The 25,264-nt window shown below is 39.2% G+C and overlaps 1 long non-coding RNA gene across 1 annotated transcript in view; it reads left to right on the top strand.

Moving 5' to 3' along the window:
- LOC118179057 overlaps positions 1-25,264 on the top strand; it is a 47,938-nt gene that overhangs the window by 14,106 nt on the left and 8,568 nt on the right. Inside the window, exon 2 of the long non-coding RNA XR_004756356.1 lies at positions 6,543-6,677. This is a non-coding gene — a long non-coding RNA (uncharacterized LOC118179057). The remainder of the gene's footprint in view (positions 1-6,542; positions 6,678-25,264) is intronic.

The following is a 25,264-nucleotide window of genomic DNA, read 5'->3' on the forward strand; positions in this document are numbered from 1 at the left end:
ACACACCTGCTGTAAGAAAAGCATTCAAGGCAACTCTGTGAAATGTTGATTTAGTCATTTTTCAATTAATTATTTATGGTAACAGACGCTGAGCTTTCTAAATTCATTTCCAGGAACCTGTCTTATTTTCCCAGAGTGCCAAATTCAGTGAGCTATCTCTGAAAATCAAGAGAAATAAACCAAGTTTCAGGCTCTGCCACTGCTCTGGTAGAAGACTTTGAGCCAGGCAACTTTTGTCTCACTTGCAAATTGCAGATAATGTTATTTTTTACTCAGCTGTGTTAAAGCAAAATATTATAGATGCAAAATACTATATTCAAGACAAAACGTCCCTTGCTGCATAGTGAAGAAGTACATCTTGCAAAGATTTATGGTTTATAAACAATTCTGAAATCTCTGCAAGGTACTGTTTGGAGTACTGGAAGTCTGTTATTAATACTTACTTATTCTGGGCTTTTTTGATACAGGCCATATTTTGCTGTGAGTTTTGCTGATGCCTCCCATGTTTTGGAAGACAGTTGGGGCATGTCTACTTTTCACAGTTATGTCCTGAAATCCATTGTTTATGAATCAAAAATTAAACAACAACAAAAGCTACTGCCTCAAAATTAAAATAATAATAATAATAATAATAATAAAAGCACACTGATGGAATTCTCAACTTATATAGAATAACATTTTGTAAAATCAATTCCTTCTATGTGATGGCAGATTTCGGAGATTAAAAGTAAATATATATTGTATAATTCCACTTCCAATTTTGCAATCAATTCTTCCCGTAGTAATAGACTGAATAGACGGATTCTTTATTTATTTATTTATTTATTTTAAGCTCCTTGGCCTACTTCTGAATTGTGCTGAACATCCACTGCTTCCAAGCAAGAGTGGTACATGCTCATTAACTCTGAGCTCAGCATCTTGAGCATAAAGCTTTGTTATGTAGCCATGGATTAATTATAAATTACTATAAGTATGTTGAGTTGGTCTATGCATTTTGTTCTATTTTAATTATGGTTCATTGAATGATTTTTATGACCGTTATTTAATGCAGACTTTTCTTTTAAACTGTTGTACCACCAATCATTGTCCATACAATAGGGCAGGATATCAATGAAAACAGTTTATTCTGTTCCTGGGTGTTTTCTGAATTGACTCAAGTAGACACAGCCTAATGCACTAGGCCTGAATTGAGTCCTTTCTCATTTGTGATTCTTCTGGGTATATTCCTGTGGAAGGGAAGAAACTCTTTATGTTAAGGGATTTCTTTACATCCCACCCTGCATGGAGGATTGTGAGAGATTAGCTGTAAATTACTGATAATATGAGATTTTATGGTAATGGGTAGCAAGTTATTGTCCTGCAAGATGGTTTGGTTTACCAAGAGTTAGTACTATTTCACATTCAGAGGCTTTACTTGATCCAGCCCATAAATGGGGCCTGACTTGCAAAGCTTTTAGTTCAAGAGTTGAATTTCACTGATGTGGAATCCAGGTACGCTATACAATGTTATGCAATACCCTCCCTCTTTATTTTGTTTAAACCTGGTCTGAGTTTGGGGCTTCTTAGAAGCAGATAAAATCAAGTGTGTTCTGTGTAGATTTATTTTTCATAGCTCAGATAAATACTCTACATAGATTACTGTTGCTGAGCTACATTGCCATGGAAGCTTTAGAAACCACAAGATGAGTCAGTTGAACTCATCAGTTTCTTTCTAGGTAAAAGTGATGTACATTCAAAGTTTACTGTCCTTGTTAGAAAGTAAAACATTTTCAAATTTGTATATAATTACTAATGCAAGTAAAATTATATCTAATTTGACAGTTAAGTTAAAATAATGGGAAATGAATTCTGTGAGGGGAAATAAAGCTATCTATTTTATTATTAAAAAAAAAAAAAAAGTGTAGTAAATGTATAGAAATTTGTGCACTAAAGGGTCAGACATTATTTAAATAGAGCTAAAAACCTTTTTATTTTTTGAGTTATGTTTTATGGACTTTGCTATTTTTCAAAGAATTTAATTAAATTCTATGCAGAGAGCAGAAGGCAGGACTCCTGGGAATTCAAGTGAAGCCAGCCAAAACTGGAGCTGTTGAGAGACAGCGAAGAGCTTATGAAATTGATAATCTCAAGTGTCTTCTGCCATTTTAGGTTAATCATATTGAACAATCTGGTGCCCCTGAAATTGAACTATAAGCCAGGTCATATCTCAGATCTCTGTCCCCTTCTACCTTGTGGTTTCATGGAAGTCTGTAAACAACAAACAAACCTACAGTCATCTTGTAATTTTTAACAGATATGCCTGTGGTCCTTTTCTGTTAACAGAGGGAGATATTGGCATTGCAGCAGGGCTCTGTTCTTCTGTTGGTTTTTGGGAGCTCTTTGGAGGTCCTTTGGAAAATTGAGCTCAATTGAAAGGCATGCTAAAGGTTATGAATTCTCACTCCTTCTCAAGATTGGCCAAATTCTTCTCCAGGGTGCAGAAAACTATCATTCTATGTAGCAAGAAGTTGTAGTATTTGAAGGTTAAGCATAGCTTTACTTCTTTTGTAGAATAAGATTAGCAGAGCTGCAGCGAAGGCTCATTGATGGTACATGTTAAGCAGGGAGCCTCGCTCTAACTGAGTTTGTGGGAGCTGCGCTAGCCTCTTATCTGCTGGAGACAGCTATTTGGACATCTACCATGCTATTAAAATGCTCATGAACACATTTTATATGTTTTAGAACTTTTAAAGTGTTATAACAACTTCACACAGCATGAATGAACATAGTTGTAATTCTAGCTGGAGTTGAGATCATTCAGCTGGACTAGTATAATCCACAGCTCTCATTTTTCTCAGTTTTGGAAATTCAGAACATCCATTAAGTGCCAAAAACCTAAGGATACCTCTTATGTTGATACTTAGTTAGACTGGTGGATGCGCTGTGGTAGCTGTGTGTTGCTTCTGTGCATCTGGACTTGTGCACGTCAGTTCACTGGATTCACAGTATGGCACTATGTTGCTGAAAACCTGGCTGTTGCATCAGCACGTTGTTGCATGGGTGGAGAGGCTTCAGCTCTCTCATTGTAATGCTTATATGGGATTGATTGCTGTTGATGGTGAGTTACATGAAAGGAGCAGTGCAGATTTAGAGTCTCTACTGCATCTGCCTTACGGTGATCTAGACCAAAATGTTCAATAGCATGTGGCAGCCACCAATCACCCTGTGTTTTTTCAGCATGCATATTTGCAAAATTAGTCCTTCCTGCTGTGGACTAATACGTTGAAACAATGATCACTACTGAACTTTCACTGAATATTAATTTCTGCTGTGGCTTTGTAAACATACTTAGCAAAAGGTGCCCATGTTACCTTGAGCTATTGATTGTAATGTAGATCTGCTGCTGCTTAGCTTTGTCAGCTCTTCCTATAAAAAATGCCTGATATGCATTTCAGTGTCATGATGAGGACGTGTGAATTGTGCTTCATCTAAAGGCAGGTGCTTTCATTTGACTTTCAGGATAAAGCTTGCTGGTGGTAACTCTTAGCAATTTACTATCAAATATGCTTTGTCTTGTTTAAACTATTCTACAATGTTGATTAGATTAAAGGTCAAATTTAGCAGTCTCTTCCCATAAACTGGGGTAAGTCCTTCTGATATGAACAAGATTGATTGGATGTAACTAGTAGAATTGGATCCTATAATCTTGCTCAAGAGAGAAGTCAAAAGGTTGAAGTCCACTTAAAGATTCATGTTATCATCAGAAATGCAAATAAAGGAGGTGGGAGTCACAAGGCTGAATGATGAATGACAGGACAGCATGCTGGCTACTCCCAAGTGATGGTATGTGGAAATCCTAGAGGGTACTTTCAGGCACCAAATCTAGGGGTATCATAAAATAGTTAGCTCACCAAACTAGTGAGTTAAACAAGCAGCTCTCCACAGTGTGTGAGATCAGAGTATTGTGAAGTCTTATCAAGATACTTCTTGAGCACCAGGCTGGAGAGGGCAAATAAGGCATCATGTATTTGTACCCAAGAAACTTGCTGTGCAAGTCCTGTACTCTTTTCCCATGCAGCAGTTCCACTGACTGCAGTCCCAAAATCATCGAGTATTACATGTCATTATTCCATTGTATTTTATGTTGAAGCATATTAAAACTACAATATTGTAGGTTCAATTAATAAATGAAACTTCATCTTCATCATGTGTTAGTAGTAGGCATCACATATTTCCTTATTATTCATCTTCTTAGAGAACTTGTGACATTGAAATCAGTAGATCTACATTCTATTAAACTTGCAGAGATATTTGGAAAAAATCCTTTTAAATGACAGGACATTTCAGTTACAGTCATGGCTTGAGGAACAGTGGAATAACCTCTGAAATCTGGTTCACTTGGACAGCTTGTAATGAAAAACTTCTTGTCAGTAAGCATTATGTATCTGATAAGTCTCTGACTTGAAATGTATGCAAAACTGAAATGAGCTGATGTTCCTATTGATCATTGCATACATGGTCGATACAAACTACCAAATTAATGGATTGCAAAATAATATGCTCTTGGCAGTAGTACTCCAAACTCACTATAGCTTGATCATTATAGGAAAGCACAGAGCTGTGCAATAAAATTAACGCTGTTTGCACTCAGCTCCTAAGAAAGGGTTATGAAATCTGAAGAAAGATTTAAAGTGTTTGTTTGTTTGTTTGTTTGTTTTTAAAAGCATTGAAATTCTCATTCCTGTGCCTTTTTATTTCTGCACTTCACCTCTGTGGGAGTAGCAGCTAAGAAAGTGCAGCTGAAGCCCAAAGGATTAATGAAAAGGAGGGAGAAGCAATTCCCTTTTCTCTTTGGGTGCATTGGTGTCTGTCCTCAAAGCATGTGATGAATGTGAAAGCTATAAAGACTAAGTGAGAAGCTAAGAAGCTGGGACTTGAGAGAAAGAGCTACTTCCCAAAAGGACAGTAAAAGCAGGAATGCAGTGGCAGTGAAGCTGCTGCAAACAAAGAATAGAATAGAAGTGAGTTATTCTTTTTATTATTATTATTATTTTGGTGAAGATACAAAATGGCAGGGCGCCATTGATAAAAGCAGGACAGTGGACTTAAAATTGGAAAAAGAAAGAAGTAAAAGCAAGCCAGGGGCTACATCCTGTCCATAAATTTCATATGTTCTTTCAGCCATTTTTGAAGTGATTTTTGCTCCAGTAAAACAATAGTCCAAAGGACTGAAGACTTTTCCATATTAGTGGAAACATCACTGAAGTTAAAAGAAATTCAGTATGAAATTCTTACTTAATGACACATCATATTTGATAATTTCATTAGCTCCCACGAGGAGGAAAAATCTGTGAGTCTGCTTGTTGTCATCTTTTTAGTCTCCTAAAATGAGTAGGGATTTTTCTACTTATCTAGTTCTACAAAAGATATCATGCTTCAATGTGCAACCTGCAACTCTGATTTATACACTCAGTTCTGAGTGAAAGGCACTGGTAGTACTGCTGTTCCTTTAGTTCCTAGATTCTTGCTGCTTTCCTACTGGCTACTAAAAATTGAGCTGGAGTGAAGAACTTGGTTTGCAGTGACTGTCCAGATAGCTGAAGAGACTACAATGGCAAAAAAGGAGTGGCAGACTCAGACAGGCCTGGGACCTGCAGCAATGATGCTCCCTCAGCAGGGTCCAGACTAGTTAATGTCCCAGGGTGGAATTTGTGGGAGGAATATTTTTTATTTTTTGTTTATTTCTTTGTTGCACCTAGAATAATAAGAAGAGGATGTAAAAAGATAAATCAAGCACAGAAGTGCATGAAAACCAAATTAGGTTTCCCTTAATTTCCAACCCTTTTCAGCCACAGTTGCAGTGATCCTTGCACAGTAATGTTAACTGTTTTCCTCGTGCCTGCAGGTATGTTACCTCTGCAATTTACTCTTTAAAAATGAAAGTTTGAGTTGACTTTGCTGAGATATGGACTCCCAGTTCCAGGAAGAAGTCTTGATGTTCTCCCAGCCTAAAGGTTAACGCTCTAATCCGTCCCCTGGAGCTAAAACAAAACAATGATAAAACTTTCCCACTACTTACAGAACATAATTGTTGTCAGAATATTTTGAAATGAATAAAAGTTACAGTTAAAAGTTTCCATTCACTTCTCTTCCCTATTGGCATGGTTGCTGTCATTGTTCTGATTTTGTGAGTACAAAATGATTCTGTAAATATATCTTATGTCATGACACTAAACGATTACTGCTATTCACAGCTTGGGGAAACACCATCGTCCTCCTCCCTACTATGGTGACAGTAGTCACTGCATCTGGATTTGTTGCCAGTTCTTCGTTAAGTTCCATTCAGAGTAGCTAAAAGTGCCCTATCTACCCACAAAATGTGTACACACAAAAGTTTCTCAGGGTTCCCTTTGTCTGTTACTTTGAGTGAAAACTGAATTTATAAGGTCAATTTAAAGAAATTATAGAAGAAATTACTTCTTAGATGGTGTCTAAACATTGTTCCAAGTGTCTCTGGATTACAGTTTCATGTAAGAACTTTTATTTCTTTTTCCTTTGTTCAGATTTTGCTGTCTTTTGTATCATGGTGCTGAGGATACTGAGGAAGTCATTGAACAACTGGGCCTGGGGAGGAAGTGAACTCTACTGTAAAGATGCAGAGGAATATCAAAGTTCCTTCATTCTCAAGCATAGACCAGGTCATTAGGAGGATAGTAGCAGTGGATGGTAGTCTAGCAAGTAGCCTAATTAGTAGACCAACAGTCTCCAGATTCCAGGGCTTTGTGTACCAAAATCTTAGTTTGGCAAAAAGTGCTCTCATAAGCCAAAACTTTTGCTGCACTTCTTTCATGCACCCATCCTTGCCTTTTTGTGGATTTATTGATTTGTAAAGATTGAGTTTAATTTTAAACAGAGAAAGGAGGAGCAATGATTTAGAAAATGGGTTGGTTTGTATTCTGCAGGACTGACAAAGCACACTCAACATAATTTCTCTTTGATTTTGGTGAACAGTTTTGCTGGTTGTAGAACTGGCTAAGCCTTGAATCTTTGTGTAAAATTGACTTTTAGGAATACTTCACCATTATTATTATTATTATTATTATTTTCAAAGAGGTGTTTTAAATACTGTGTGGTTTAGTCAGAATAATGGAAAATTTGAGTATCTGTCAGTGTGCAAAAGATATGTGTAGCTGTCTTGGTCCAAGAGCATAAACTGTCAATTTAAGACAGTACAGATAATACGATATCTTTTATTGAACAAAGAACAATTCATCTAATCTTTAATAATACATCCAGAAGAGGAATTTCTGGGTCCTGAAGCTTAAATTCTCTAAAATATCCTCATTCCAATAAAATGTATCACATCTACCTTGTCTACTTAAACACGTTCAAAATGATGGATTGGGGGCTATTTTGGGTGCATTTTTACTGTGGTGTTATCTTAAGTCTCATTCAACTTACGCAACTGTTTGCAAAGTTATAAACATGCAGCCTTTATATGCCAAACTGAATCCCAATCCCTCTTCTCTCTTTGCTCTCATCACACTTTCAAAAGAAGTATAATTTAAACAGAGTGTTGCATGAATGTTTTCTTGGTTTATTTTTATTATATTTTACTTTATTTTTGTCAGCTATAATACTTCTGTCAGCTAAAATACTTTCAAGAAATGAACACAGCTTTTGATGAATTTCATGGGAGAAAAAACAGGTAGAAAATAGATACAGGCCTCTATAAAGCAACTATTACTGAAAGTGTGATATCTGTGGAGATATACTACGGCCCTTTTTGTGTAGAGGAAAAACTGTGTTAACGATCACGACAATTATCAATCACGATGTGATTGATAACATTTGCAGGTGCCAACACTTTAATTGCAGTCTTTTTATTGTTTGCATTGCCAGTAAGCTGGATCTATAGAGATTTATAATAATAAATCTAGCCCACAGAGCTTACTGTGATTGCATGTGACCTACGAGCCTGTTCCACCTTGAGTAGAAGCTCAGGGCATGAGGAAATAAAAGGAGCAGGAATAAAACAGAAATAACTATTGTAGAAGCTTAGTACCTTAGTTTGTACCTTGATGCTTTCACATGGCAGTATTTCCACAGATCGGGTCTTTAAAAGTAGTTAGATGCTTAAATGCAGTTACAGATTAGTTACCAGTTATCTGGTCTTTCATCCTTGAATAGCCTCACTGAAGAGGATAATATTGCCTTCTGCACAGAAATTGAATAAAAATAGGAGTTTTCTCCCTAAGAAATTAAATACTAAAATTCTCTCCCAGAGGACCTAGCTGACAAATGTGTGACATGGAGGTCAATGCCTAGTGTTACCGTTTGCAGGAATAGAAAGTAAAATAGAGGATGTGTTCACCTTAGCTATCTCAGATTCATAGAGAACTTGCACAAAGAATGCAAATTGGTCTCCATTACACTAACTGCATTGTCATAAACAGAACTACTACTGCAATTTCTCTTAAGATCTCACTGGGGGAGAAGTTTGAAACTGCTGCCAGGCCTCCCTTGGAGCACTTCTAGATAGGGTCTGGCCAGGAGATATACAGTATCATAACATTATCATATTGTACAGTATCATAACATAACACGCACCCCCTCCCCCCCCCCCCCCCCCAGGCCTGACCTCTTTGTGGGCTTTGGCATCTGGCTCTGGGCCTTCTGGAAGAGCAAAGCTTGCAATGAGTTTCGTCATTTCATGATCACAAAAGACACAGCAACTCTGTTAAGAACCTTTATAAGGTGTCTTATTTTCTTTCATCTGAAGATCTCAGAGTACTTGTAGATCTGAAGTTTCTTCTGGGAAAAATAAAAATAAAAACATTAAAAGCTGTTTTCCTGCTGAAGAAGAAAACAGAATTATGAAGCTGAGTGTTTACTATGTTGACTATGAACAGGAAGTTAGAGAGAGGCAACTCTGCTCCAGGAGCCTTGTACATCCAGAAGGGTTCAGACACACTGCACTCTTTTCTTTGCTCTGTGATAATGAACTTCTGAAGAATTTCTTCTGGTTTAAAAGTGCTTGAATAGGGAGAGATGTGTACTTCTAATTACTTTCTGCTGAATTCTGTAGCAGCAATTAATCTTTGACATCCTCAGGAGGTGCTTCAAAGTGTAACATGCAATGATCCCGTAGTGCACCTCTGTAGGATAACAGTGCGTGTGTTGCTATGCAGGAACCATTTCCAGGAAGCAAAGAAGAATCAGAAGCTGCAAGGAGTAGAGGAAGCCTACAGCAAAGATGAAACTCAGGCAAAAAAATCAGAAACAGTCCAGGAACAGCCACATATGTCAAAATCTTTTAGTGTCTGCAAGAGAGTGTGAAGTTAGTAACTGGGCAAACCCCAAAAAGATGAGATCAGGTATGGCAGGAGTAAAGTGGGATGTCAACTATCAGTTTCAGCATTCCTGCTCATAGCAGAGGAGAAAGAGCTTAACTGCGGAGCAAGAAGCCAAGTTTGGGATGTGTAAGGAAAAACAACAGCTGCCACAAAACTGCTTCAGGTTATCATCTGTACCACTTGCCTCTGGGCTTCTTTAGGTGAGGAGCCTGTAGGGCGCCCCTACATCTGTGAGGAGGGAGCAGACTCTGCAGCCAGGTTTTAGGTTAGCAGCCTGAACATGTGCAAGTTCTGTGAGACTGGGGAAGGGAGTCTGTCTGTAAAAGCAGCTACTTCCACCTACATTTATTCTGTCTCCTCTCAGTTATCCATACCTAGATAAATTCTTTTAAACGTGGTGCCAAAACAGCAAGGTGCCAGTCAATTTTTGCAAGCTGTCTGAATGACTCACCTCATTTCTCAGATTACTGACTAAATACATACTAAAAATAAAAAAAAAATAAAAAATAAAAAAAAATAAAAAAAAGCCTAGTGGGATTGAAATCATCTGGCAAGTCTCTACTGTCACTGATGTGAAACAGAATAGATCATTTACAGTGTCTTTCTTCCTGCAGAGCAATTCTTTGACAACGGCTGTCAAGACAGATGTATGATGGGTTCTGCTAAATGCCAGAAGGTGTAACAGCAGTTAGGCCTACTGTGCTGGGGAGGAAGCATTGCAGCATACGCTTCCCAGCTGACTGTGCTGTGCTAACTCTGCCAGGCAGGCAAGAAGTACAGGAGCCAAGGTGTGCAGCAATTTTGGAGTTTCCAGCTACGGCTGTGGGGGCTCTCCTCACACAGGAGAATCTGGGAGATGATACCAGAGAATATGAATGTGAAGCATGAGAGGCTGGTGGATCCATTGGAAAACCTCACTCAAAGGGAGATAAGAGCGATAGGGTCTACTAATGCACCCAGTGACCCTGGAGCACCCACAGCACCCAGTATACCATACCTGGCTCTAGAATGACGACTTCTAGGTATTCCTAGCCTATGTGGGCAAACCTCATTGTTTCTGTGGGACCTGAGCAATGCTGTGAAGGGTTTTGTGAAGCCTGTCCTCAGACTGGTCATTGGAAGAGATGGAAAGTGCCCAGTTATGCTAGGCATCCTTAAATGCAAGACTTTTTTGAGAATACTTTTAAGATGAAAAGCAGTTTGCTGGCTACCTATCACAGATCTGGCCCTGTATCTGTTTACTGCAGATGGCTCCCATCATTCCTTTTGATGAGGTGGGCCTGTAAAACATGAGTCTGAAATAATAATGGAGGTGGCTTGGGTTCAATTAGAGGGAATTGGGTTGGTGAACAAAGCTCTGTCAGTACATAAATGAAAAAGCTGAGCTGGAGCTCCTTCACTGCTGCCTGCACTAGCCCTTTCCTGTAAAGACGTGCAGTAGAGGGCACTAGTATGTTAATTTGTATTTGGTCATGCTATTTATTGGTGAATACCATATTAGACAATATAGTGAGATCTAAAGGCTAATTAACAATGTAGTGTACTATAAGAATACGTGTTATTCTTTTGAGAAATAGGTTGATTCCTCATAAGTGAATAATTGTCATCTCTGCTGTGCAACCTTCTTCTGAACTTCCGGCTAAATTTCTAAATAAAGCTCTGAGAAACAGGGATTTCAGTGAGCTGATATGAACATTTCAGCTAGCTGAAATTGCTGATGAGGTCTCAGTGACAGGTGTGGGCACAATTCAATTAAGACAGCTGAGGGAAAGATTCTGCTAGGAAGAATGTTCTTGTATGTAATTTTAGAATAGCTCTAGAGAGCAAGATACAGGACAAAAGGCTACTCAATTGTTCCAGTAAGCATGAAAAATTTACTAGCTCTTAAGGATAAATGATGTAGCTGATGGATGAGAAATCATACCTTGCTTGATATACTTTTAAAGAAGAATCCTAACAGGAGTCTCCTAAGCTGCAAATACCTCAGTCAGGTTGCTTGGAGGAAAACATGTCAGAAAGTTGGCTGGCTAACAGAATTGTATGATACAAAGTCATGAAAAGTATGATACAGGTCAGTGATTCACATTCAGCAGTTCTTTGATAGCTGGATTTTCCATTGTTTCAGTATGTCTCTGAATATTTGTGAAATAGGTTTGCTAGCCTGTTTTGCTATAAATGTGCCCAGGTTTCAGCAATTCTGTACTAAACATAATTTCCTACAAATAAACAAATGAGCAAACAAGGTTCCTGTTCATTATAAGTCTCTGCAAGGGCAGCATTCAAAATCCAGACAGTTTGCTCTTAAACAGATCCTTCTTGCCCAGAACTGTAATATGCTGATCTAGGATGGGAAAATTCCATCCCTGGCTATTGTTCATTTCTAAGAAAATGGCAATTAATATGCCGTAGTTAAAAAAAAAAAAAAAAAAAAAAAAAAAGGGGGGGGGGTTGGAACTTGGTAAATTTATATGCAAAGACACTAGAAAGGGGACATCCTTCCATCTGGATTTTTCCCAGCTCTCATTGTTTTCTTTTGTTTATTGAAATTTTCAGTACTTTCATTTGTCTTCATAAATCTGTTAAAAACATTTAAGATTATTATATTCACAGCACTGTGGTTTTGGCAGAGGTTAGTGTCAGAATTCGGTAAGTATTGTTCAATTTGCATCTCCTCATCATGTTATGATATCCTAGGGTCTTTTCCTCATTTGCAGCAACTTTTTATCCTGTTAAATTCTTAATTCTTTGTCCAGCTTAAATTCTGTGAGATGAGGTCAATGTTCCAACGAATTATGTTAAGCCCTTGGCTTCAGCATCCAGAATACTACACTGAAAAGAGACATTTTTGAGTTTCCTGTGTCAGTGTATTTGTCCTCAAATACATGTTCTCCTTTTCTGCATAACAGCCAGCAAAGAGGATTCTCATAATTCAGAGTAAAAGAGGAATGATGAAAATTTCCAGCACCATGTAAACCAGAAAAGAGGATTTTCATAATTCAGAGTAAATGAGGAATGATGAAAATTTCTTTTGTAGATATAAATGAAAAATCAGACAAGGTATTTTCTGTCATATTACAACCATGATCAAAATGGCCTTTAGTTTTATTCAAATCCTTTGAATCTGGTGAGTCACACTTATAGCTGATATAATTTCAGAAGAAAAATAATAATAATAATAATAATAATAAAAAACACCATAAAAACTGGCAAAATATATACTATTTTAATACACATTGTACTAATTTTAACACAAAGGCTTTGCCTTCTGCCTGCATGAATTATGTCATCACAAACAGCAGTTCAGACACTATTTACAGCTGATTAGTGAGAAGGGCACCAGTCTGTCACTCAGGCGGGAGTGGAAGAAAAAACCTAGTGAGGATCATTTCCTGGTGTGAGGGAGTAGGAAGGAGGAATGTGTATGAGTGGAGAGAATGGTGAAAGGTCTATCTTGCCGAACTAAAATGTCATTTGGGGCCACTCTTACTGGGCGTTCTTAAAGAAAAAAACTAAGTTGAACAGATTTTAACATCAACGTTATGGATATGTTTAAAAAAAAAAAAAAAAAAAAAAAGTTATTTTGGGAAACAAAGCTAAGCTTTAGGAATCTAGAATTAACGGAATAGAGGGTGGAATAACAGGGAGAAGAGAAGTTATAGAAATGTTCAGCCCTGGTCTTATGATCACATTGACTTTGTCAACACTGTTTTCACTTTCATCACAGTTACTAGCAATTTGAGTAATTCATTTAATTAGTCCTTGATATGTGCATACTTTGGAATAGAAAAACATTCATGATGGTTTAACTATGTTTATACTTAAACTGTGATTATCTAATAATTTTTCCTATTTATGTCTTGGCTCATTTCTCTTTACTATATTAGTTATAAAAAATCTCCCCTTTACAGATATGAACAAAACCACAATGGGCCACATAGTAAAAATTGTACCATGTCATTGTAGGTCTTAACAAAAAACCTCATGAAGCAGAGGTAGTTAGAGAAAGGCAATAGCACAATTCGATCATTGTTTTGTTTTTACCACTGACTAGTATGACTACAAGGAAGTCCTTTAACATTTCCTGCTCCAGTAACAAGTCAAGTTTACACATAGAGTTATACCTGTTCTCAGCTATATTAAGCTTTATAAATTTCTTTAAGCTGCTTTGACCAGTTTATTTAAGTGCAAAGCATGACTGGAGAAAAGTCCACTTTTAGTATTTTCCAGGACTGAAATGAATACTGGAGATGATTTAAAAAAAAAAAAAAAAAAAAAAAAAAAAAAAAAAAAAAAAAAAAAAACACTATCCAGTATTCTGGAAGAATATTCAGTAAGTTCCCTGTATGCTTTATTATCCTTACTTTCCCCAAGGAAAGAAAAGTAATATGTAATGTCAAAAAGTAGGATGTTTGGCCAATTTATTTTAGAGGAAGAAAGCAAAATGCTGAAAACTAGGACAATTCTACCAAAAGTAGGACAGCTTACTGCACATTAAATACCTTTGGCTTATGCATATTATATCACGTTTACTTTACACACACAATTAGTTCTAATGACTTCAAAGTGGGACTTCCCACATGAGTTGAAGAAGCTTTATCCCACATGATAAAGCTGTAGTAGTATATGAAAATTAAACAGGGTCAGAATACATACTCATCATGAGAAGAATCTGGAGAACAGATATAGCTGGCTTAGCTCATGTTTATAAAATAAAAGTCACTGGCACTTAGTTTAGAGATCAAATTAGAGGAGAAAAACATAGATTAATGATGCTGGAGCAGGTTACACAGACTAACATTCAAGATCTGAGCAGTTAAACCTCAGCTCCTCATTGCTTCTTCATCAGACTTAACTTTGTTGTTGTTGTTGTTTAATACAGTAAAGGATAACTGAGTTTTAAGTGTTGTAATGGCATTCTGAGGAATCATAGAATGGTGTGGATTGGAAGGGACCTTGAAGAACATCTAGTTCCAAGTCCCCTGACATGGGCAGGGACACCTCCCACTAGACCAGGTTGCCCAAAACCCATTGAAGCTAGCCTTGAACACCTCCTACAATGGAGCATCCACAGCTCCTACTATGGAGCATCCACAGGGCAACCTCTTCCAGTGCATCTACCACCCCCTGAGTGTAGAATTTCTTCCTTATACCTAATCTAAATCTACCTTGTTTTAGTTTAAAGACATTACTCCTTAAACACTCACTACACTCCCTGACAAAGAATCCTTCCCCAGCTTTCCTGCAGGCCCCCCTTTAGGTATTGGAAGGTTGCTATAAGATCTCCCTGGAGTTTTCTCTTCTCCAGGCTGAATAAACCCAACTCCCTCAGCCTGTCTTCAAAGGAGAGGTGCTCCAGCCCTCTGATCAGTCTCATGGACCCCTCTGGACTCACTCCAGCAGGTCCATATCCTTCTTGTTCTGGGGCCCCACTTCTTAATGTAGTTTTTAATTAGAATATTGGTAAGAAGGGTAAATAAAAAGCTTAAATTATGGTAGAGTCATTAAGTGAGAAGATTTGAAGTTTAATTAATTGATATAAAAATGTTTGACCTGTTACCCTGAAGGATACAGCAGGCAGTGTGAAAATATCTGTCCTGAAATTGGTGCCCGTGTTATGCCTAAGTCCTGTTTATTATTCAGAGACATTATTTGGATAAAAGCCCTATGCTCTGCATCTCAGGTCCCTATCTGTAAAATACCATAATGAACAGAGCAATGCTGAAAGTGAAGCTATGCTATGTTTTATGCAGTATCAGGCCCTGAGGGCACTGGTAGACTTCAACAGCCATGAGCAGACTCACCTGGGATCCACACCCAGGAGTTCCATTTCAGCTGGGGTCTCCATGGCCTGTCTGCCCTGTGTTGCAGGGGTGGGGTGCCTTTGTCCATCCCTGCCTCTTGCTGTCCTGATTTACAGCTCATCCTCCTTGGATGGGCCTGGAGCTTAGGCTTCAGGCAGCTTGCCTCTGGCCCTTTCTCTGGGTTGGACCTCAGATTTCTGATAGGTATTTCTGTCTTCCAGACCTGGCTCATTACCTTACCTTGTCTGGGACTGTTAATGTGGACCTTCTTTTTTCACCTCCCTGGCCTTGTAGGACTTCATGCGTTGGCAAGGGTATGCATGGCCCTGGTTCCCCTCTCATGCCCCCTCATAGGGCAGCGCCACTCCTTCAGTTTCCTGATGTGTAGGCCTTTATGCAAGGATCACCTTATCTTTGCTGTACCAAAAATTGTCCAATGCTTTGGTGTTATCTCCTGGAATTACTATTCTCTGTTATTCTCCATAGAAGGGAAAGCTTAAAGTCTGCTGGCTTGCTGGCCTCTATAGTACTAGGTCCCCGTCAAATACACTCTATTTACCCATGTTAAGAAAAGTTTAATAGGTGTCTCAACACAGAAAATCTTCTAGGTACTATGCATAACTTAACATTATCATTTTTGCTCATGCCAAGCAACAATATCATCCCTCTCTCCTGCCCCCCTCCCCAGAGGGACCCCCTGAGGACTGAAGTAGAGCTAGAAATCTATGACACAACTTCTCAACCCCTTTATCCCACTTGACTTAAAAATTAGCTTACGCAGGAATTTCTGTGATTTTTTAGGAGCTATGCTGATATAAGAAAAGCCTGTGCAAAAAGTGTATGGGAGAGTGAAGGTGAGGGCATATTAGTATGCAGAAATTTAATATAACTAGTATACTGCTACCTCCCTTTGAAATAACAAGACATACGTGCAAGCAGGGCCTGCTTTGCCTGTCTGTCTGAACCAGTGATATTCCAGTTTTGTTTGACTTGCCAGAAATGACGCTTTCAATTGGCAAGAAGAAAGAAACAGTATTCTTTTACAAGATTATCTATAGATATAATTTTAAGGAGTAAATTTCCTTCCATCTGTCTCCAAAACAAATGTAAACATTCAAGGCACAGAAACTATGCTCTTCCTTAATCTAAGTTTGAAAGATTTAATAAAACATCCAAATGAGTTAAGAAAGGTGTTGGCTGGGAAGAGAGCTCTCAGAGGAAGGAAATGGTAGCCAGTATCTTCTGAAATATCATTTATATTTGAGAAGTGATGTAGACAAAATTAGGTTCCTCTGAAAACATCTAAGAGATTGAAAGAAAAATGTAGGTCCTCTCAAAACAAACAAACAAAAACCACAAAGGCTGACCTACAAAGGTTCTAGTTTTAATTGGAGTAAAACAGGCAGAGCTTCAAACATCAGAACTAACAAGTCTCTAAGCTAATGAAAGGGTTTTCTCCAGGAAAAGATTATAAGTCAAGTGATGAAAAATGTAATTTTTAATATCACCTTATCCTTTCAAGGAATGAAGGCTGATCCAAGGTTCTCCATGGGGAAACATGAACAAGATAGCTCACTGACTGAAAATACCAATGTACAAATATTTCCAAAACCACTGAAATATAAAATGACACTTCTTTACAATCTCCTTTGTAGTAAGCGAAACTGTCTTTTTCTAACAGGAAAATGGGGACAGACCACATATCAATTGATGAAATTGGAGAGATGCCAATATCAGATTCAGTATTTCCAGGTACTGTGCTCAAGCTATCCGTATCTTCTCCCTCCATAAATAAATAAATAAGTAAAATTGAATCTTCATTAGATTTGAATCCCCTTATAATTTGTTCCAGCTATGTTATCTATTAATAACTGAGATTCTAAATGCTTGAATCTCTCCATGAGAATTACATGGATTTATTTTTTTTTTTTTCAGTTTTCAAGATGAAATTTGATACTTTAGAGAGTAGTGAATGGGAAATCCAAGTAACTTTTAATTGTTCATTATAGCTATTTTTTTAGTCAAATTAAATGGCCCTTTTAAAATGAGTTTAACATTAGAAGATTGATCTAAATGAATGCCCTTGTTAATAAAATGCTGCTGAGCCCTAAACCATCCATTTTGTATTCTATTTTATTATGCATCATTGCAATAATATAGTTGTTTTAAATGTCTGTTAAATGAATGGTAACTGAACTGAGCCAAACTGCCTACATGCTGTACTGCAGGGGGAACTGGTTGACTACAGGCAGAACAGACCCAAAGAGAACTGGAGTTTGCGTTAAAGACAACTAATGGGCAAACTACCTTTACAAGCTCAGCTGGAGGGGTCACCAAGTTCTCTCAAAGTGACAAAAAGTGCTGGGGAGACAGATCTGCAGCTAAGAGCATTAGTCCACATGTAGGTCACACCAGAGATTTGTGGACCACCTTGCTGTAAATGAAGAGACCAACTACCTCCTGCTAAAAGTCTGTTGATAGTAGAAAGCTAGGTGCATTATGCAAACAGTATCATAACTCTCAACTTCTCCCTCTAATATAAAAAATCTCTCAAAGCTGTGATTTTTGCTACTATCTCAAGCCAGAGACACTCTTTTCTTTTGTGCCTTTTCCTCCTAAGGTTTACAGAGAAATAGATAAACCCTCTCAGCTGACTTAGGTGAAATTTGAGGAGCAGCATTTTTTTAATTTTTTTTTTTTTTAGCTTTTTATGTGTTTTTTTCTGAGTTCTTTATCTTACAATCTTAATATTATTGTTCGATACAAGTGGAACATTACAGTCAGCTACAGAGAGTTGCTAACTGGAAAACAGACACAGTGCTTTGTCATGTGGAATTGAACTGAATGTCCCTCTAGAACTCCTAGTTGAATAAATTACATTTCACTCTGAGAAATGGATTGGGAGAGCTTAGGGAAAGAGATATTTTTTTATGGAAACTATTTTCTGAAAAGACAAAACTAGACATTATTGTAGTCTTCTAAGATTAAGTGGGAGGGTTGGAGACATTCCAGCAAAGAGGGAAACATTCATTAGTTATCAGGAGGACTAACCTTTTCAAATGTTTGAGGAAACACAATCAAGATCAGTTCTCCTCCTCCCCACCAGCCTTGTCTTTTTAGCTAATGGGAAGGCCTCAAGGGGATTATCCCAAACAATGGAGAACACCTGTGGGTACAGATACTGTAATGCCCCTAAAAAGTCAAAGTTAACATAAATGTAATTCAACTTTCTTCTTGCCCATGTGGCTTCTGAGACACTGGAGCAGTTTTATTTAAAGACAAGAGTTCAAACAACTTGGGTAACATACTTTAGTGATCTCTGAAGTGCTGTGGAAACACTGAAAGCACTTCTCTCAGAATAAAATTAGAGAAAACAGCTGGAACTTCTTATGTGCAGGTAATTTTTACTTATAATTCTGTAAGAAATATTTTGATTCTGCAACTTGTCATTTGAAATATGACTAAAAAATGCATTCGTTATGCATGTCTATATGCATCTTTCTGCAAGTGAAAGGTTATTCAGTTATTTTATTTAAATGAACTCATTCTAACCCTTTCAGTTGATTTCTATTCACAACATCTCTCTTGCAAATAATTTCCCCTTCTTGTGATTTTCAAACATGAATGCATTCATTATGTGTTAATTAATTACTACATGTTCCAGATACAGCTATTTAGTTAGAAACAACAACAAAAAGACATCACGGAGATGTGGTGGGACCACTCTCATGACTGGAGTGCTGCAATGACTGGCTATAAACTTCTTCAGAAGGGACAGGCAGCACAGAAGGGGTGGTGGAGTGGCTCTCTATATTAGAGAGTCTTTCAATGTTGTAGAACTCGAGGCTGGGCATGACAAAGTCGAGTCCCTTTGGGTTAGGATCGGCAGGGACAACAAGGCTAGCGTCCTGGTCGGGGTCTGTTACAGACCGCCAAACCAGGACGAGGAGACGGATGAGGAGTTCTACAGGCAGCTGACAGAAGTCGCGAAATCGTCAGCGCTGGTTCTCGTGGGGGACTTCAACTTCCCAGACATATCCTGGAAGCACAACACAGCCCAGAGAAAGCAGTCTAGGAGGTTTCTGGAGAGCGTGGAAGATTACTTCCTGACGCAGCTGGTTGGTGAGCCTACAAGGGGAGGCGCCCCGCTAGACCTTCTGTTCACTAACAGAGAAGGACTGGTGGAGGATGTGATTGCCGGGAGCTGTCTTGGGCAGAGTGACCATGAAATGGTGGAGTTCTCTATTCTTGGCAAGGCCAGGAAGGGGACCAGTAAAACCACTGTATTGGACTTCCGGAGGGCTGACTTTGTGCTGCTGAGGACACTGGTTGGTAGAGTCCCTTGGGAGGCGGTTCTGAAGGGCAGAGGAGTCCAGGAAGGCTGGGCGCTCTTCAAGAAAGAAATCTTAATGGTGCAGGAACGGTCTGTCCCCACGTGCCCAAAGACGAGCTGGTGGGGAAGAAGACCAGCCTGGCTGAACAGAGAATTGTGGCTTGATCTTAGAAGAAAAAAGAGGGTTTATAATCTTTGGAAAAGTGGGCAGGCCACTAGGGAGGACTACAAGGATATTGCGAGGCTGTGCAGGGACAAGATTAGAAAAGCCAAATCTCATCTGGAGCTCAGTCTGGCTACTGCTGTTAAAGATAACAAAAAATGTTTTTATAAATACATCAACACAAAAAGGAGGACTAAGGAGAATCTCCATCCTTTACTGGATGCGGGGGGAAACTTAGTTACAAGAGATGAGGAAAAGGTGGAGGTGTTTAATGTCTTCTTCGCCTCAGTCTTTAGCGGCAATACCGGTTGTTCTCTGGATACCCAGTACCCTGAGCTGGTGGAAGGGGATGGGGAGGGAGATGTGGCCCTCACTATCCATGAAGAAATGGTTGGTGACCTGCTACGGCAATTGGATGTGCACAAGTCGATGGGGCTGGATGGGATCCACCCAAGGGTACTGAGAGAACTGTCAGAGGTGCTGGCCAAGCCGCTTACCATCATTTATCAACAGTCCTGACTATCAGGGGAGGTCCCACTTGACTGGCGGCTAGCAAATGTGACGCCCATCTACAAGAAGGGCCGGAGGACTGACCCAGGAAAATACAGGCCTGTCAGTTTGACCTCAGTGCCAGGGAAGCTCATGGAGCAGATTATCTGGGGTGTCATCATGCGGCAGTTGCAGGGCAAGCAGGCGATCAGGCCTAGTCAGCATGGGTTTATGAAGGGCAGGTCCTGCTTGACGAACCTGATCTCCTTCTATGACAAAGTGACGCGCTGGGTGGATGAGGGAAAGGCTGTGGATGTGGTCTACCTTGACTTCAGCAAGGCTTTTGACACCGTTTCCCACAGCATTCTCCTCAAGAAACTGGCTGCTCTTGGCTTGGACTGGCGCACGCTTCATTGGGTTAGAAACTGGCTGGATAGCTGGGCCCAAAGAGTTGTGGTAAATGGAGTCAAATCCAGTTGGAGGCCGGTCACTAGTGGCGTTCCCCAGGGCTCGGTGCTGGGGCCGGTCCTCTTCAATATCTTCATTGATGATCTGGATGAGGGCATTGAGTGCACCCTCAGTAAGTTTGCAGATGACACCAAGTTAGGTACGTGTGTCGATCTGCTCGAGGGTAGGAAGGCTCTGCAGGAGGATCTGGAGAGGCTGGACCGATGGGCTGAGGCCAACTGTATGAAGTTCAACAAGGCCAAGTGCTGGGTCCTGCACCTGGGGCGCAATAACCCCAAGCAGAGCTACAGGCTGGGAGATGAGTGGTTGGAGAGCTGCCTGGCAGAGAAGGACCTGGGAGTGATGGTTGATAGTTGGCTGAATATGAGCCAGCAGTGTGCTCAGGTGGCCAACAGCATCCTGGCCTGTATAAGAAACAGTGTGGCCAGCAGGGCTAGGGAAGTGATTGTCCCCCTGTACTCGGCTCTGGTGAGGCCGCACCTCGAGTACTGTGTTCAGTTTTGGGCCTCTCGCTACAAGAAGGACATGGAGGTGCTCGAGCGAGTCCAGAGAAGGGCTACGAAGCTGGTGAGGGGCCTGGAGAACAAGTCTTACGAGGAGCGGCTGAGGGAGCTGGGCTTGTTCAGCCTGGAGAAAAGGAGGCTCAGGGGTGACCTTATCGCTCTCTACAGGTACCTCAAGGGAGGCTGTAGCGAGGTGGGGGTTGGTCTGTTCTCCCACGTGCCTGGTGACAGGACGAGGGGGAATGGGCTTAAGTTGCGCCAGGGGAGTTTTAGGTTGGATGTTAGGAAGAACTTCTTTACCGAAAGGGTTGTTAAACACTGGAACGGGCTGCCCAGGGAAGTGGTGGAGTCACCATCCCTGGAGGTCTTTAAAAGACGTATAGATGTAGAGCTTAGGGATATGGTTTAGTGGGGACTGTTAGTGTTAGGTCAGAGGTTGGACTTGATGATCTTGAGGTCTCTTCCAACCCAGAAATTCTGTGATTCTGTGATTCATTTCTGAATGTGTGCAACTACATCAATGCTGTGCAGTTCAACAGATGCATTGAAGTGATCTCTGATGTGGATAGAGGTTATATAAATAAAAGTTTGCTTAAAAGTAAGGAATGTTCTTTGTTGCCAGCCCAAGTCTCCTAGTCCCCAAGTTATGTATGATATGAAATATCATAAATAAAACATGTTTTTCTGCTGAATGCAATGTAACATTACTAAAGATATTCTCCTCTGAGTGATTCTTGCCTAAGTACATTGTATATATGATCAGTGGATTTACTGAAGTGAGCAGAAATTCACCCTTAATGGGTGTTTAATGAAGTGAAAAAAAAAAATAGAGAACATGGATTACATTTTAAGCGAAGTTTTGGATTACTAAAATATTCATAGGAATAGGAAGACTACTGCAAGCTGAAGAGAAGTGTCAGGTATATCAAAATAAACATTTAGTCTCAGACACTTAGGCTAAATCAAACATCTCATGAGGACTTTGTGAATTTTAGAAGTCAACAGATTTTTTGTTTTACTTTAATCTTTCCTCACTAGTTTTCCCTTCTGGCCTTTGAATTATTAGAATTTTTGGAAAAAAAATCATCATGAAATGAGTGAATAAACATCTTTTAGCTCTGATTTCAGCAATTTCATTATCTGTTAAGACATTTTTATTAGATAATTAAGCCATACTTTCTCTAAACATTAACTTTAATGACTATGTTTGAAACTCTCATATTTGCCCTGAGAAGTCACTCAGACCCTGAATGGATGCAATCATTTATCTGTAACCTCAAAAAAAAATATTTTTTTTCAGTGGTTGCTTCCCACCACTAATTATCTTCATTGGGAGATTAGGCCATGTCCATATTGCATTTACTGTCCCTTTGTTTTCTCTCTTATAACACACAGTTCCTTTCTAAGCAGCTGTCAGTGTGTTTTCCACTATTTTAAGGTGTTTCCATCCACCTTGTAGTTCCCTTCTTCCTTGATTTGGGTCTCACAGGGACTCCTTTCTGCAGATCATAGAAAAGCTTTGCATATGTCGAAGAATAAGAACTATTGTCATGCAAGCAAATTGTGAACATCTTGCTCTTTCCTGGAATAAGGGAGAGTTTCCCATGCAGCACAGGAAGATCATTACACAGAAAGAGGAGGGATCTGTTGACAGAAACTATACTGAGAGTGTCATCAAACATGCCTTATTCTTTTTCACTTCCAGTCTTTTCTCTTGCACATGACTGCCTGTTCAGGATTTCACTTTCAAACAAATATTGGGTACTTGTATCCAAGAAGACAAGCAAATATGCAAAGAAAATTCTGCCTAAGTAAGTGAACGCTCCTATTCAAAATTCTGTGGTTAGATGAATGGGTAAGTGACAACAGTGATGAATAAATAGTGCCTGGGACTGCCAAAACACAGCATTAGAAAGTATAAACAAAGCAGTACTGAAAACAGATGGATTCATTTTAAGTTGTATCCCTTTTCAGTCAAGAGATGCTAATGAGGCAACTTCATTCTGTACCATGACCCTGACACATTGTGTGCTAACACCAGTGAGGAGCTGGACTGGCATGGGGTCTGAGTGCCAGCACGCAGCTGCCTTTCCACAGGAGTAAGTAATTATTACCCAAACTGCAAAAAGCACAAATTTTCCTGCTGAATAATGATAGAAGTTAATTGTGATAGGCAACAGAGCTATGTAATTCCAGTAATTAGTTATTTGTGAGTATTTGTACTGGATTCATTGCTGAAAACTAAAACATGGGGATTTGACTGGGGGTTGGAAGGGAAGGGAAAGGGTTGCTGAGAAGAAGGGAAAGCTGGTAAGATTTCACAGGCATGGGAATTGCTCTATCAAATCAGCCCCCTGCCTGTTTACTTTGATAATAGCCCAAAACCAGTGGGTATAGGAGACAGGTGCAGTCTGTTCAGCAACTGGCAGAGATACTGCAACTCTTTCCTAAGGAGAAAGGGGTTTCAATTTCCCACTTTTTAAACAAATCTTAAATATAATAAAGTTATGCTTGAAATAAAGCTGCAAATTTAAAAATTATGTAAATTTGGGAAGCTCTGGTCAAAATAGCTCAAATATAATGCTGTGCCTGGACAAAAAAACAAAAAGAAATGTATCTATTTGTCTGGATATGTGGATTTTGATACTGTTTCTAAAAACAAATTATAAGGCATATAACGTTTCTGGATGACAATTACTTACTCTTAAAGTTCACAGGGGAACTTTCTAGTAGCGGGTCTCAATTTTCCTGTGGCTAATTCCCCTTAGAGGTAACTGCTGCCTGCTGAGTTGTTTGGCTGTTTTGCTCTACAGATTTATTCTTGTTCCACTGATGACTCCAACAAAATAATATGTATTAAAAAAAAAAAAAAAAGTATTATGTAGAAGTAATGTACCCAGACTACACCTATAGCAGATGAAATACCTTCTGATGGAGCTGTGTAAAGTCACTTTTCACCCACATTCTCCTTCCAGACATTGTGAAAGCTACTTCTGGCCTTTGATCCTGCTCTGGGAGATTCATGTGTGACCTGGGTATAATTATGGCCTTTGCAGTCAGCACTGGTGGGACCTGTGCTGGGACATACCTGCAAGCTGGAATGTGTCTCACCTGTTGAAATGAGTGTTTTATAGTTATGTGAAAGGCAAAGGAAATATATAACTCCAGAAAGTAAGATTATTTTAAAGAGTAGCCAACAGAATCCAAGCTCATGATTTCTCAGGCAGCTGGGAAATCAAAACATAAAACAGAAATGCTTGTAAATGCAAAGCATGACCCTCCTTGCTTTCCCTTCCACTTTTTGTATGCCACACCTTAAGTATTCTTAGTTACCTTACAAGGGTGGTTGTAAAGCAAAATGTTTGCATACATATCTATTTTTGAAGTATATTTACCTTATAATCATTTTCTAGTACTCTTATTGTTACTGCTAAATGAAGAATTGACCCCAATTCTTTGAATGCACTGAAGCAAGCACCCTAATAACTTTTTTCTGTGACTAGATATATTTGCTGAAAGGAGCTGAACAACATAGTAATACTGCGGCTTTAGGCTGACATTTCTTAGGTTGCCTGTTATCTAGTTGATTGGACCAACTTTCTGAATGACTTTTACTATTCTAGATAATTTCCAAATCAAATATTATCATGTATTTTTCCTTGTCCTACAGAGGAGAAAAGCATGTTTATTTTTGTTCATTTCATAGAGATTAAAAATCAAAACCATATCATAATCCAATGTCCCATCCTTCCCTATCCCTAATTCACTTCTGTGTAGTGATTTGGAGAATGCCTGCATGCTTGCATTTTCTTAACAAGGAGAATGTATTATGAAATATATACTATTTGTTGACCAATAGTATGGTAAATGAGATTGTAAAAAGTAAAAGTAAAAAGTAAATAGTAGGGGCTTGATGAGATTGATTTGTTACCTGGTACATAAAAGACAGGGATCTCCTGGAAAGAGTCCAGCGGAGGGCCACGGAGATGATATAGGGCCTGGAGCATCTTCCCTACAAAGAAAGGCTGAGAGACCTGGGTCTGTTCAGCCTGGAGAAAAGAAGACTGAGAGGGGATCTTATCAGAGGCGTGGGAGACAGAGGGATTTGGCCAACATCTTTTCAGTGGTTTGTGGGGATAGGATAAGGGGTAATGGACACAAGATGGAGCAAA

Source organism: Oxyura jamaicensis, chromosome 1 (genome assembly GCF_011077185.1).
Source record: "Oxyura jamaicensis isolate SHBP4307 breed ruddy duck chromosome 1, BPBGC_Ojam_1.0, whole genome shotgun sequence".
Taxonomy (NCBI): Eukaryota; Metazoa; Chordata; class Aves; order Anseriformes; family Anatidae; genus Oxyura; species Oxyura jamaicensis.